General features: G+C 41.6%; 1 long non-coding RNA gene across 1 annotated transcript in view; it reads left to right on the top strand.

Moving 5' to 3' along the window:
- Window positions 1-14,146, top strand: part of LOC139775549 (uncharacterized) — a 117,596-nt gene that overhangs the window by 30,260 nt on the left and 73,190 nt on the right. The window contains exon 3 of the long non-coding RNA XR_011718848.1: window positions 1,909-2,150. This is a non-coding gene — a long non-coding RNA (uncharacterized lncRNA). The remainder of the gene's footprint in view (window positions 1-1,908; window positions 2,151-14,146) is intronic.

Raw genomic sequence — 14,146 nt, forward strand, 5'->3', positions numbered from 1 at the left:
TTCAATCCTTCATTCGTTGGGAAAAAATTATGAGTAACTCCGTTGTTTTGTATTTAACGTGACATCTAAAAATTTCGCAAAACAGTTTCTATCTCGGTTCGGCCATTCAGATGTGTGAGCGCTTGTTTCGATTTCACGCAGAAATTCGCGGCAGTATCCGGTCATACTCTGCGCATGTGTGTAATTAATCACGTTGCAAAAAACGTACAAGGCAAGCGTTGTCTTTGATTTTTAATGCGTTGCTACAACCATCGGACGCGGGGGGTTTTTTTTTTTGCGAGCGAGGCTATTTCTATTCTGGTTCCGGCATCCGTCGTTTTCTAAGCGCTCGCGGAAGTTTCGCTGTCGTCGTTTTCTTTCTATTTCCTACGTTATCCTGTACTGTTTCGGAAACTGTTCGATATTACATTCTTGGGAAATGGATCTCTTTTTGTAAATCCGCTGCAGACGTTATTGATGCACCACCACCGGCCGGAAAATTGTTCATGATTTAAACATGTTTATTGCAACGTCGAGATGTAACGTGTATGATATTATGAATAACATTTTTTGAATAGTATACTTATATTTTTTAATTCATAACCATGAATGATAAAATAATTCATTACCATTATCTTTTACATCTCAGAATAAAATCGCGCGCTAAATTGAATTTTTTCGATTTACTAAAATCATGCCGGAAAAATTCTCGATTTATCAAAGTCACTATAATAATTATTTCATTTCTCTCGAGGCGTAAAAATTTGGCAGGAAGTAATGGAAATTACGTAAATACTTTCTCGATCGAGATAAGATAAATTGTATTCTTCAGATCAACGTTAGATTTAACGTATGGCGTGTTCGCCGAGATTAATTTCGCACGAGAAACAGAGTATTCGATAAAATTAAATTTTTCGGTGTTAGCTATTAAAATATATTACGGAAGATAACATTAAGTCGGTTGGTGAACGTTTTTCGTGATTATGTACGGCGCGGCGCGTTGTTGCGTACACAAGGTCGCCGCGCTACCATTCGCATTTCGATATTTGAGGCATGTAGATAGTAGCGCATTTTATCTTCGTATTAAAACGCTCATTCTTCACAATCGATTAGAGATTTATCTAATCACGACTAATTAATTCTCGTGACTACCGTTTCGTGGATGTTTCGGGCCTGTAGAAGTTCTTGAAGTTAGATATTTCGAGTTGCTGCCTCGAAGCAAGAATTAGAAATAAAGGATCAAAGGCTGTCGTTTCGTGTTATGTGGAATATCTTTTCACGTCACACTTAGTAAGTGCAATTTGCCTATCACTTTCATCGGCAACGCGGGATAACTCGCTGCTTTGTACAATATACCTACTCTTATGATATGTGATTGATTCGAACTGATTCGTAACGGAAAGCCGAACGATACATTTATTAAAAATCTGAGATACGGAATATTTAGCGTATACACTTATTTTACAATACGATTTATATTTCATTGAGTCGGTTGACGCGAGGTCTTGGCCTTGGTAGACATTTTTTTTGTTTACGACGTACAGCGCGCTATTTATGAAAGGTCGTTTCGTTATCACTCAGGCAGCGAGACTCGAACCGGCAGTACGGCATCCCGCGCGCGTCGCGTTATTATCCCCCGAGATTCCATCGCGACAAGTACCGGGAGAAAACGCGGTTATTCTCTGCGAACGATTAGTTATTGCCTGTCCGTGCAATTAATTATCCACTAGAATTAACGACTCATAAAACGTACCGAGGCTAACTTATCCAAGCAGACGTATCGTGCGATTCATTTATCGAAGTAGAAATCGAGGCGATAAAGAAAGAGTTTGAAATAATGAATCATTGTTTCATTCGCTGTTATTTCCTTTAATATAACATTTTTAATACAACTCGCATCGCGACTTGAATGTAATTTGTTCATTACAGGATCAAGAGGGCGGAGCAACGCACGAATCCTGCCTGTCCGAATGCTTCAACCCGCCGTGATATATCGCGATCGTATTTATTAATATTTCGTGTATTTCGCGGGAATGCCGTGCAAAAAGTACGCGCGATTTCGTATTTCCGTTTTCGCGAGTGAGTGTTGTGCAACGACGAGGAATCCGAGAGGAGCAGAAGGAAGGAGGAAGCCTTGGAGGCATCGGACGACGGCGGAGCAACCACATGGGGTGAGTGATTTATTATTTATTATTTTATTTGCTGTGCGCGGAATTAAAACGCGCCCGTTATCTTATTACGATTCCTTTTTTAACTGTGTCATAATTACCTATATTACATCATTTAAATCGTGTCGAAACAAAATTTGGCAATTTCCTATCGATACGTTTATTCTGCCTTTAATGAACATTATATACTAATATAGTCTATATGTCCATATTAATTCCGGATAATTAAGCCCCAAAAATACATTGTTAAAATTTCGTGTAACAAACGCGAGTATTGTGGGACAATCTGCATTTTCAAAAAGAGACATTGACGAGTATCGATTGATAGGCGAAAAGCGCGCGAGAGGCATTAGTGTGAGGTAACGTCGAGGCCGAGTACCGGTTGTAACGGTACGTTACTGTATTGTGCATTATCTATAAATTGCGTTTCTCACTGTGTGTACGTGCATAGACAGCGCGCGCGTTTTTCTTCAGCCTTGAGAACACCGCGAGCCCGTTATGCACACGCGTGCTTATCTGCGTCTCAATCGCTATTACTGCCGGGTATATATGAAAGTGCGAGTCCGGACGGTGAAAAGTATGACACGCTAATGACATAAGACCTCCGGGCCAGATCGGGGCGGTCGGTACTCGGGAAATTAACGCGTCGTAATTAATACTACGTACTACGAAACTCAGGAATGCATTGTTTCGAAACCTTAACGGCACATCGGACAGTTCCGTCTCTCTCTCCCGATATCGCGATTAAGAGGACGCGAGGCGCGCCTCGCCTTGAGATCCCTGAGATATCGCGGTGTTACACCGGCATTCTCCGAAGAGATTTCTTCTTAAAATGCAAATGAGAAAGCTCGACGTCGTTGCTTTCTAATTTCCTAATTTTCATTCTAAGTATTTTAGCAATTAACCGTAGCACTCAACTAACTTTCTGATAACAATCGTTAGATGCGTTCTCTTGTCAACGTTTTAAACGGCGAAATTTGCAAATTGATGGTGAAGAATATACTCTGTAAAACGGAAAATAATTATGCATTAAAAAAATATGAAGGAATTACAATATATGCAGTTAATGCAGCTTTAAAAGAATACGCGAGGCGAGCTGGTTCCTGATATTTTTATTCAATTATTTTGATAACGCATTTTGAAAAGTAGATCCGATATTTAACCTAATTCGTATAAACTAAACGTTTTAAATTCTGCTCATTTACATTTGTCTCGATTTTGCCAAGGATCTTTCATCTTTCTTCATAACTCGACGTAACTGTTGTAAGTTACCTTGTTTCCCGTTTGATTTTTAATATTCCGGATTGAAAAATGGAGCATCTATCTGCATCAGCTTGTTAGGCACCAGATAAGACGCCACCGAGATCGGGCCGCGCGCAAATGTCGCGAACGCGGAGAAAGTAGGCTTAAATAATAATGCATTCATGAGTTCTTTTTCTTTAAACAAACGCGCCGCCGGCATTACGTCAGGGGTGCAGTCGCTCGAGGTGCGCGCACCACGTAATGCATCCGTGGAAGCGTGGGAGCCGCGGCGGGCCGCGCCGCGCCGAGTATGAGTGCGCGAGCGGCTTCCTCTCACGGCGTCGCAGCCGCGCTTTATCTCGCCGTTTATAAATAAGGCGACCTCTCTCTTTCTCTCGATGGAGGAGGCGGTGGAAGAGGAGGTACGCGTTGCTCAGTTCCGGCTTCCAGTCGCCCGAGTCTCTATTAATACTCGATCCCCTTAGTCTCTCCGTCCTCTGTCTCTCTCTCTCTCTCTCTCTCTCTCTCTCTCTCTCTCTCTCTCTCTCTCTCTCTCTCTCTCTCTCTCTCTCTCTCTCTCTCTCTCTCTCTCTCGAGCTTCTCTTCCTCCTCCTGTTCTATAGCCTCTCTTTCACCTCGTTCGTCGATCCGTTACTCAATCCTTCTGTCTTCTCGCCACTTCGCGCGCGCGCGCGCGCGCGCTTCTTCCATCGGCAATTCCCAGGGAAATCGTACACTCGATAGGTCCGCTCTAAAAGAGATTTAGCTAAACAAAGGAATCTGGATATTAAGAGATGAACAATTATAATAATACCGTCTCATCGTTCTATATAACTTTGTCACGAATAGGCTATGAAATTCTTTTCTCAATTCCCTTAATGCTGAAGGATATAGATAATCTCTTTTACGAACTATTGACAAAATAATGGGAATATGTTGTCGTAATTTAGATAACTGAAAAAAAAAACCGTAAATTCTCATTTTTAAGTTGCATTTCTGCAAAAGAATGCTAGTAGGACGTCTAGTTTTAAATATCGACTTATTCCTTCTACATTTATTTATGATAATTTAGTTTACATCACTTTATTTATTTTTAATATTTTATAATGTCGAGCTGATATAAAGACGAGGGAGAATACCTGACCTAATACCGATCAGAAATTTTCGTTTGCGGTGTATCTATTGCCGGTTTAGGTAAGCGCATAATCGGGCTTACGGTCGGGCTTACGCACGCACGCACTCACGTACGTGGTGCCCGCCGTATAGATAACACACTGTTGTTCGACACCATTGTAACCAACAGGCATTTGCGTGCGGCAGGAATGTCCACGGTCACGTCTAATCACGGTTAATCGGTATTCTAATCACGCGGCCGCAACCAAATCGAGATAATCGATCGCGGTCAACGCAGCGATCCCGCACTCGTGCGCTCGGAGCGAGCGCACGAACAAAGCGTAGTAACGTAATTAAGTGATTACAATTAGCTACGGGCGTCGAATAATTTTCTCCTCCCGTGATTCACGATATAAACAGTTGATAGCCGTACCATATGCTCGACACCCGGAAATGATTGTAAAGCGGGGAATCATAATTGATCATCTCTTATATGTTGTTTTTAAGTATGAAAATGTAGATTATTTTCGATAGTTTTGTTATTTGCGTCATTGTTTTTGTACTGTTTTGCCGACTTCTTTTTAATCATTTGCTAAGATTGTTTTTTAATTAAACATTTTTCACTTTTGTGCAAAACATGTCGCCACATGTTTTGTTTTTAATGTTTTCTTATTTGCTTATGTCTACGTTAATATATGTTGCTTACTTGGACAAAAAATGTTTCATAAATTAGATAAATTATCTATTAAAAAGTACACATGCGTTTTAAAATACTTCTGAGGAAATTATGTCAAAGTCAATAAAAATACACACTAGTCGAGCAATCAGTCTAACTCGTACGTGTCATATATATTTCTCTCAACGATATAGAGCTTTGAATTAGATAATATCACTGACGCCACTTATCTTTAATCTTGAGCACTAAAGATCCCGCTACTTCTCACCGCTTTACTCTAACATACTGGAGCAAGTACGTCACAATAATATAATAGAGGAGGCGATTTCTATAATATCCTAAACGTATGTAAATTTCAGATGGATCGAATATCATATCGCGATAAAATAACAATATTACTCTAATTCTGAAACGCGTTGTACAAATTTTTTTTCGATTAGCGGAAAACCTCTCGATTTATTTTAGAAACTGTCATCGGCGATAACGATGAGATGTGCAAAATGTAATTTTTATCGCGTTGAGAGAAAGAATAAATCGCTGCACATGGCGCCGGCAGTTGTGACTTCGCCAGTAAATCACGGTCGATTTATGGATTAACAGAATGTTTCATTAGGCTAGCTCTCTCAAATTAGCCTTTTTTCGGTTAAGTTCGCGAATTGATCGCAACCAGAAACGGATAAAGAGTGTGAATTATTCGAAAACTTTATTTCGTGTAATCCTCTGTGCTGATAAAAATCACATATACATTAATTTTCTTCATAAATTACAATATATGTATGAGTAAATGAAGATAATTCTATAAATGTGGACACGATCTTTGCAGTAATAATATTTATGGATGTTTCATTGATTGTAAAATTAAATGAGATACAGATATATCGCTATAATACTCGATGCGTATAACGTGCAACGCATTTCGCTGTCGAGATTAAATTATGATTATGAAACATTCGATCGTCGGTCAATTTTTGTAAAGCGGCATTAATGCATCTGTTAGCATTTAAACGGTTAATAATTTAACGAGCATTTACTTATGTCTAATTTAAAGAAATCGGGCGTCGTAAACTCTTTATTACGATTGCAACACGCGTCAATGAGGACTAATTTTCTTGGAAAGGATATCTAAAGTACGCCGGAGGATAAAACCGCGCCGCGGACAAGCACGTACAAAATGTTTATGATAATTGTAAATTGCGGGAGAGTACGGGTATCAAGATAAAGAGCCGGCGTGAAATGTCGACGACAATATCTCGCTTCTGCGTTAAAACACGCGCCGGATCACGTTGTTTCAAGAGCTTTCAGGAATGGCTCGCGCATTAATTCTAAAAAGGGTACGGAATAAAAAGTACATTAAAGATGATAAATTCTCATTTACAAATTTATCACCTCGCTCTTGTTTATTCTGTTGAAGAATTCCAGATATCAATCATCCGCTTGGCGTTTTTAAAGTAATAATTCGCTGTCGTAATTTTCTTGTCGCACTTTAATATAATTTCAACATTCATTTTTTGCTTATCATCGCGATCAGTTTGACCGTTAAAGTTTTATCTATCGCATCAAACGCTGTAAAGGTTTCACGTTAAAAGACGTCTTTCTTAAATTTTAAAGAGCAGGTTACGCGAAGAGAGATTTGAATTAAATATGTTGACAGAGATTATAATGTAAAGTGTCTCCGTTAATAATTTCTATTAATTAGGAATTCAGCATTCTTTTCCGAAGAAAAGATTATTTTAGCCTCGGCGTTAGAGTTTAATTACATTTGTTATATCTAGAATCGTAATAATTGGAATAATCGTATCGCGAAGCTTTAATATTTCACGAATACTTTACCGGGTTCCGGAGACACGGAGCTCGCACCTGAAAAGGTATGCCGCGATAACGGTGAAAGGCGAATAACACAAGTGCCTCCGAAGTCGCATAGTTTTCGTTTAATAACAGTAGCGACTCGCCGTGGCTCGTTATTACAATTATTTTAAACGCGCACCTTTAACCGTCCTGTCTATTACCGTTTATTAGTGCCCGCCGTGTAACAGTCATCCGCGTGTAAAGAAGGCAGCCTGCTTCTTTCGTTTTTTTCGATTTACTTAACGAACCCGATAGTCTGATCACCGTTATTGCGGTCCATCAATAATATAAATCTGCTGCGCTAAAAACAGACCGATCCTATTCCCGCGACAGCATCCGCGCTCGCGCGCGCGCGGAATTGATGTCATTACTGACGCTGCGAACGAGATCCCTATTTACCGCGGAGCAGCATCGTGAATTCTCGTTATATCCGGCGATCGTTTCCTGCCTTCTCTCTCTTGTTTAACGGACTCGGCGGTTTGGCGAGTTTATTTTATAATTATCGCGAGTTATGACATCCGTCCGGCGCGGCGCGGCGCGCGGCGTCTTGCCGATATCTGGGAAAAGTTGTCCGTATTAAACAGGTTCTGCTGCACGAACGTTCGTAAAATATTCATTCGCCGTGCCGCGGCGAGTAGAAAAATTTCGGATTAATCGTGTAAGCATATTAGGATCGATTCTCTGGCGGAACATTGAAGCTTGATACGCTACCATTTTGTGGCGGTTTTCAATTTTCTATACGCGTCGGTTCTACTCTGTAGCACTAAACTCCAGCTGCTGCCGGGACTCGATATCGCCCAAATGGATACATTGTTCTAACCGCGGATATGAGAGCATTGGACATTTGATTTATCCGATCAAACTTGGAAACTTCGGGAGACTTCGAGGCTTGTCACGTGAAAATCTTTCCGATATATTAACTTTTGATTAAAATAAACTAGATCAGCGAATAACGCTGACTGCAATTATACGGAATGCATAATTTACTGCAACATATTTTCCTTGAATTAGCCACGATAGTCAAGGACGTTGCATATCTTAAATGCGGTATTAAAAAGCTGGCATATATATTATATACTTCGAAATAGCATGGTTTAATGGAGAAGTATTTCTCCACAATTTTATTGCAATAATACAATATTTATTCTTTTAGTGGTCATACCGTATAAATCATGCAAAAGAACGCGATTGCCTACCCTTAAAGAGTTACTAAATAAACGATGAAACAAGAAATCCGTGATTTAACAAGTATAGAAACTTTACATTGTTCCTCCTGAAGAATCATGATTTTTAACTTATTAATTTTCGAATATTTGTATGACTAATTGGAGTCCATGTCTTCTAAAACTATAAATTCTTCTATAAATAAAATATTAGAAATTTCGGGTCAGGCGTGCTTATGACATTTCGACGTTCGTCTTGTGCTCGTTGAAGTCGCGAGGATCGATGGAAGGCCGAAGATTAGACGAAGGCAGGGAAATCACATCGGAAGACGTTATTAATAGGCCTGATCGTACCGCGTGGGAACCGAATCACTGCTGGAACTAATTGTCACGGGTGTGTGCTGCGACTCACGGTCGGTCAGGGTCGGTGAGCGCCGGAGTTCCGTCGCGACCGGAAGTCTCCGCGGGCTTTTCGACGATACCGAGGAAACGGAGCACCGCGCTACGACGAATAATGCTATCGTGTCATCGGCACGTCCGTTTCACGATATCGCTCATGACTCTCCCGTGCGTCAGAAGAAGGCGGTCAGCGTGGTGCTGGAGATAAAGATCGCGAAGTGTCCAACCGCAGCTTGACGTAGCTTGACGCGCATGCGAAAAAAAGCCCGATTTTATCAATTTCGCAATTGTATAGCCCGCGATCCTGTAGGAAGAGAAGATCCAAAACGAACGATATCTTGCCCTGCAGTAAGATGTCCACAATTTTTGTGTATGATCACGCTTTCCCTAATTTTTAAAATTATTTAAAAATGGGATTTTTAAATGGAAAATTGCATGAAAGTTTCATTTTAATTTATAGTTTTTTATTTATTGAAATTTGTTACGTTAAAAATACAGATTGTTGCATTTTAATTAAGTATCTATAATAAAACTAAGGAAATATTATATTTAAAGGTCTATGATATTTCGACAATCTTGGGATATCTTTTGTCCTTCGTATATGAAATTAATAATTAACACAATATATTACATAGAGACACCTTACTGTGTGATATATGTACATATACAAAAACTTTTGCGCCGTTCTGTTCGGTTCGTAACGCTCGTGGCGAGTTCTTTTTATAGTCGCTGCCACTCGTTGCGACGGATAATTTGCCCGTTAAGAGCATTCTCGAATTAACTCATGTTCCCTCTTACTTACGACGAGCTCGCGCGAAACTATTTTCGCTACGCCTCGGGTACGCGCGCAGGAAGCAGCAACGATTTCCACAAGATGACGTAATTTCGCGCAATGAGTCCGACAATGAGCGACGACGAAGCCGACGCAAAAATTACTTAGAAGAGGGAGAAGACGAAGACGAAGACGACGACGACGACGACGACGATGGAACGGAGGAGGAAGTGACGCGACGCAGAATCACGCAGACTTAACCGGAAATAATCTCATCGGAAAATAACGCGTCATCCGTGCTGGCGTGCAGCAAGGAACACGACTCTTTACACGAACGCGAGTGCATGCGCCGCGTGTACGTCGCGTGACGTTTTCTTCTTTCTTCACAGCAATAGCGACAACGACAGTTTTTTGCACGACGACCGTTTTAATGCGCTATTGCTTTTATTTAGATAATGGCGATGTAAGTAACCGCCAGTAGGGCTTGACGGTAATAAATGATAGTTCGCTTAGCCGTCATAAACTTGCTATGAACCGCCTTTTAATTTTTTCCAACTTTTTATATAAAATACAAACTGTGTCTCTTGTTCTAAAACTGGCGGCGATTAATCGGACAAATGTAAGTTAAACTATTATAATTTTATAGATATTTTTTTTCTGCGAAATTATAAACGGATGCTGATACAAGTGTTTGCGCGAAGTATATAGAAATATAGATATATATAAGCTTTTAATATTATTGAGCTATATTATTAGTGAAAAAACAGCTGGATAGTTTGCCCAAAACTAATCGTATAATGTGCAATCAAAATTTGACAAAGATAAATAAATATAATGGCAAAACGTGAAGAATTCCATCGGCGAAAGAAGGAAATCGTAAAATATGAGCGATGGTTACACCCATCATCACCATTATCACGGTAGATGTTATCGCCGTGACTACCATTAAACATCGACGACGAGTCATCGGAGTTGGTTACTCAGCTCGCGGCCGTGCGACTCTGACCGACCTCCCTCCTTTTTTTCCCTTTTTCCCCGTGGATAGAATTTGAATGAAGAACTCGATTAACCGGCGTTCGAACTATTCCGGGAAGAAATTCCTGGACGCACGGACGGAAGTCGGAATATCTTCGTTCGCGCGCGCGGCGTCATCACGTTCGCCGATATACCAGGCGTTGTTATACCGAGAAGCGAAGCGTCATAAAAAGTGACAATTATAGATTATGATGTCACTATCTTTTTCCGCATTTTAGTTATTGGATTAGATAAATGCAAATCAAACGGTAGAAAGCGAGAACCCTTTGAAAAATCATCAAGCGAAAATATATTTTACATTTTGTTCGAAAAATCTTTAATTTTATGTATAAAATGACGACGACTAGAATTAGGATTAATTTGTAGATGATATTGAGAAAGATATTTTATAAAATTTCACGTTTATGCGCTAATATACGTTGATGCTGTGGGCTTGAATCACTGAGGAATAAGTCCGCATATTTTTTCGTATCACGCAACGTTCGTCCTCCTCTTCTTATTTTCATGTCTCTTGAAATAAGCGCGAACGAACGTCTCTCGAGACCCTTCTCCCGTTTTCTCGTACTTGACGCAAGTTCGACGCTACCTCACTCTACCTACCTTCCCCCGGCCGTCACCGTCCCACCGCGCCCTCGCTATGTTCCCTAGAAAGAGGAGAACTCTGTGGAAATCCTGGCGAGGAACGTCGGTTCCGGTGGGCGGCGGGAGGTGGGCGGTAGAAACTCACGGGGGTGTGGGAAGGGCGGCCTCCCCTGGCTGGGAGGCATTTCATTTCCTTGGCGACTTCCGGCAAACGCGACGCTTCCGCCATATCGGGGCCGCTGCCGACGCCGACGCCACCGTCGACGTCGAGTCTGTTCGTGTTCCTGCGCTCCCTGGTTCCGGTTCCGGTCTCCCCCGGTCCGCGCTCACCCCCGCGGTGCCCACCGTCGTCTCGACTCGAGCTTCCACCCACGCCTCCGGGCGCACCGAGTCCTTCCGCTCCCTCTCTCCGACGTTCTCCTTTCGCTTCCGTTCGTGCCACCCGCCCGCGCCGCACCCCTCGGCACCAGGCTTTTCCGCCGCCCTCGCTGCTGGTGGTGGCTCTTCCTTCCAACTCGTCTGCGACACCCGCTACGCCGTTAACATTACCAGCACTATTACCGTTAATAGTGTCGTCGCTGATGCGGTCGGATCGAAAAACGTATCGTTTAAAATACGCTCCCTTTCGCGGGAACGGGAAAGTGCTCGGCGATACCGACCAATCTAGTAAATCAATTTGACAGCTTTCACATTTCTTTAGTAAATCTATTATTTACTCTCGTTAATTTCAGTAAATTTCAACTTAGAATTACTTTCCAGACTGCACACATCTTTAAGACATCTTAATGACGTTTTTAAGACGTCTTATGTCTCGATCTTGAACATGGTGCTATCTGAGTTGTTAATAGCTGAATTAATAATAAGGCGGGTAACTTTTGCCAGTTTTTCCAAATTATGACCGATATAATTTTATGCTACACTAGAAAATAATGTCCACTGATTGCGTGTCTGCAATAACGGAAGAACATCCAAGTAATCCAGAATTAAGCGTATCGAAATACCAGCGATTTCATCTCCAATAGAGAAATGAGGAAAAGTCGATTGTTCGGAGAACTGTCTATACTTGCTCCGCGATGGATTATCGTGGCGTGTCTTTTCGAGACACATCTCGATCGAATCGATTGGGTGGCGAGACGAGGCACGGAAATCTCGATCAATATGCGACACGCGCGTCCGATTATTTCGAGATCCACTTAACTTCGCCGACGCCGACGCCGACGCCGACGCCGACGCCGACGCCGACGCGACGTCGACGCCGACGTTGACGAGAGCGCGGATAGATATACCTCGTGGCCCCTTGGTTCTCCGGCGGTATTTCGTGTAACGGGAGGAATTGGTATGCCCGCGTGTGTCGCGGGATTACGTATTCCCGGTGAGAAACCGAGCGGTTCGTGCACTTACCCCGGATGTACGTGTGCGCCGCGACACGCCGCGAGGAACACAGGCCTTTAAGCACCTGTCGCGCGCGACGTTTTCTTGATTTTGCGATGCCAACGAACTCGCCGCGATACACCCGGAATACATTTCGCGCTGCGAAAAAGGGGCGCCTCTTCCGGGTCGAGTTTACTCGGCGATTGGGTGTCGATGGCCGGTATCTCCCGCGGGATGAAGTACTTCCAATCTTCACCGGAGATTTCGGAGAAAATGGATTATCGATGAAACCACTCGCGCGTTTCTTTCGAAAGTATACACACGTATCCCTCATCGAGTATGTGGGAACGAAAATAAGAGATACTAAGTAAAAGTTATGTCATTATTATATGCGTAATTTTTCGGTGACAAAATAATGTTGTATTTTTATAAGAAAAATATGTTTTAAAGATTATAATTGACTCTATAATTTGAATATTATAGATAATATGTATAAAATCGATAGTATAATTTAAAATATATTTGAAAAGTGGAAGGCTTGTTCATTTTTAAACATGTTAGGAAAATAATTATTTATATGCGAATATATTAAACATCGTTATATTTTCTGACTTTTCTTGATACATAAATTACTTTATACTTTTATGTTGATTATACTACAAGCGCATTTCAGCAAATTGATTAGAAAATATGTTATGCCGTGCACCTAGTTATGCGTAAAAGAAGAGAAATACCGCTTTTATATATATAGATTATATTGACGAATACAAATGGCTCTGGACCAAGTAAATAAGATTTCCTCGTGACGGAATTAACGACAAGATATGTAAGCAATTAAATTATCGTCGATTTACGCACACGCAAAGCGAATGGGCGCGAAGGGGGAATAAATGAGACAAATGAGAACCTGTCGCGAGGAAGTCGTTGTTTTTTTGTGAAAGAAGTCAGAGAAGCAATTATCGAGAGACAAGCGCGCGCGAGGGAGAAACGGGCGAAGGAACGCACGTGTGTTACATTCACCCTCGGCGTGATGGGGGTAACCTTTCACACAGCCCGGAGAATATAAGTTTCCCCGAGAGAGCCAATGACGTTTCTCCTCCAGGGTTTCCCGTCTCCAGTTCCATAATGTCCTCTCTCTGTAATACGAGCGATGGCACGAAATTGTGGCGTTTATATCCCGCGATTAAGAAGTTTTGTAATATTGTATTTTTTGCGCCGCGTCTCGTCGATCTCTGTCAAAGTGACGGTTGCGAAACGTCGCGGGGAAACCGCGGCCGAAGTTGCGCATTATGTCGACGCGCTTTTTTGCCGCCAAACTTTCGCGCGACCGTCGCAATTGTGATATTGTTAGGTACGTCGAATTCTAATACACAATATTTCAAGAGCCACGATTTTAGTAGATTTTTCGGCGAATATTGAATCAATTTTTCCTTCATTAAAATATCTGAAGAATCTAATTAAAACAATGATGGAATTATCACGATAGGAATTCTAGAGAATCAATTCGCAGAACTGAGATCGTTCTATATTTAAATTGCGTTGTTACTATTAGATGCTTGCTCATTTTGATTTCTTTGTATAAATATCTTATTTCACGTTTTTCCAATTCTCTACTCGATTCCTTTAAATCGACTCCCCCTAGATCTCGTGTCCTAAAACTCGTCGATAGGTAAAGTGAAACAGGGAGTCGTATATATTTACCTTGGAGACTAGGTTGTCGCAGGTGCAAAGAAAGGTACCGTCCTCCTCGAGAGGAGGAAGTCTTTCAGAAATGTTGGGTGGATTCTTCCGACCCTTCGCA

The sequence above is a fragment of the Temnothorax nylanderi genome, unplaced genomic scaffold, assembly GCF_030848795.1.
Source record: "Temnothorax nylanderi isolate EJ_2023f unplaced genomic scaffold, tnyl_v1.0 TNYL_tig0100_pilon, whole genome shotgun sequence".
Lineage (NCBI taxonomy): Eukaryota > Metazoa > Arthropoda > Insecta > Hymenoptera > Formicidae > Temnothorax > Temnothorax nylanderi.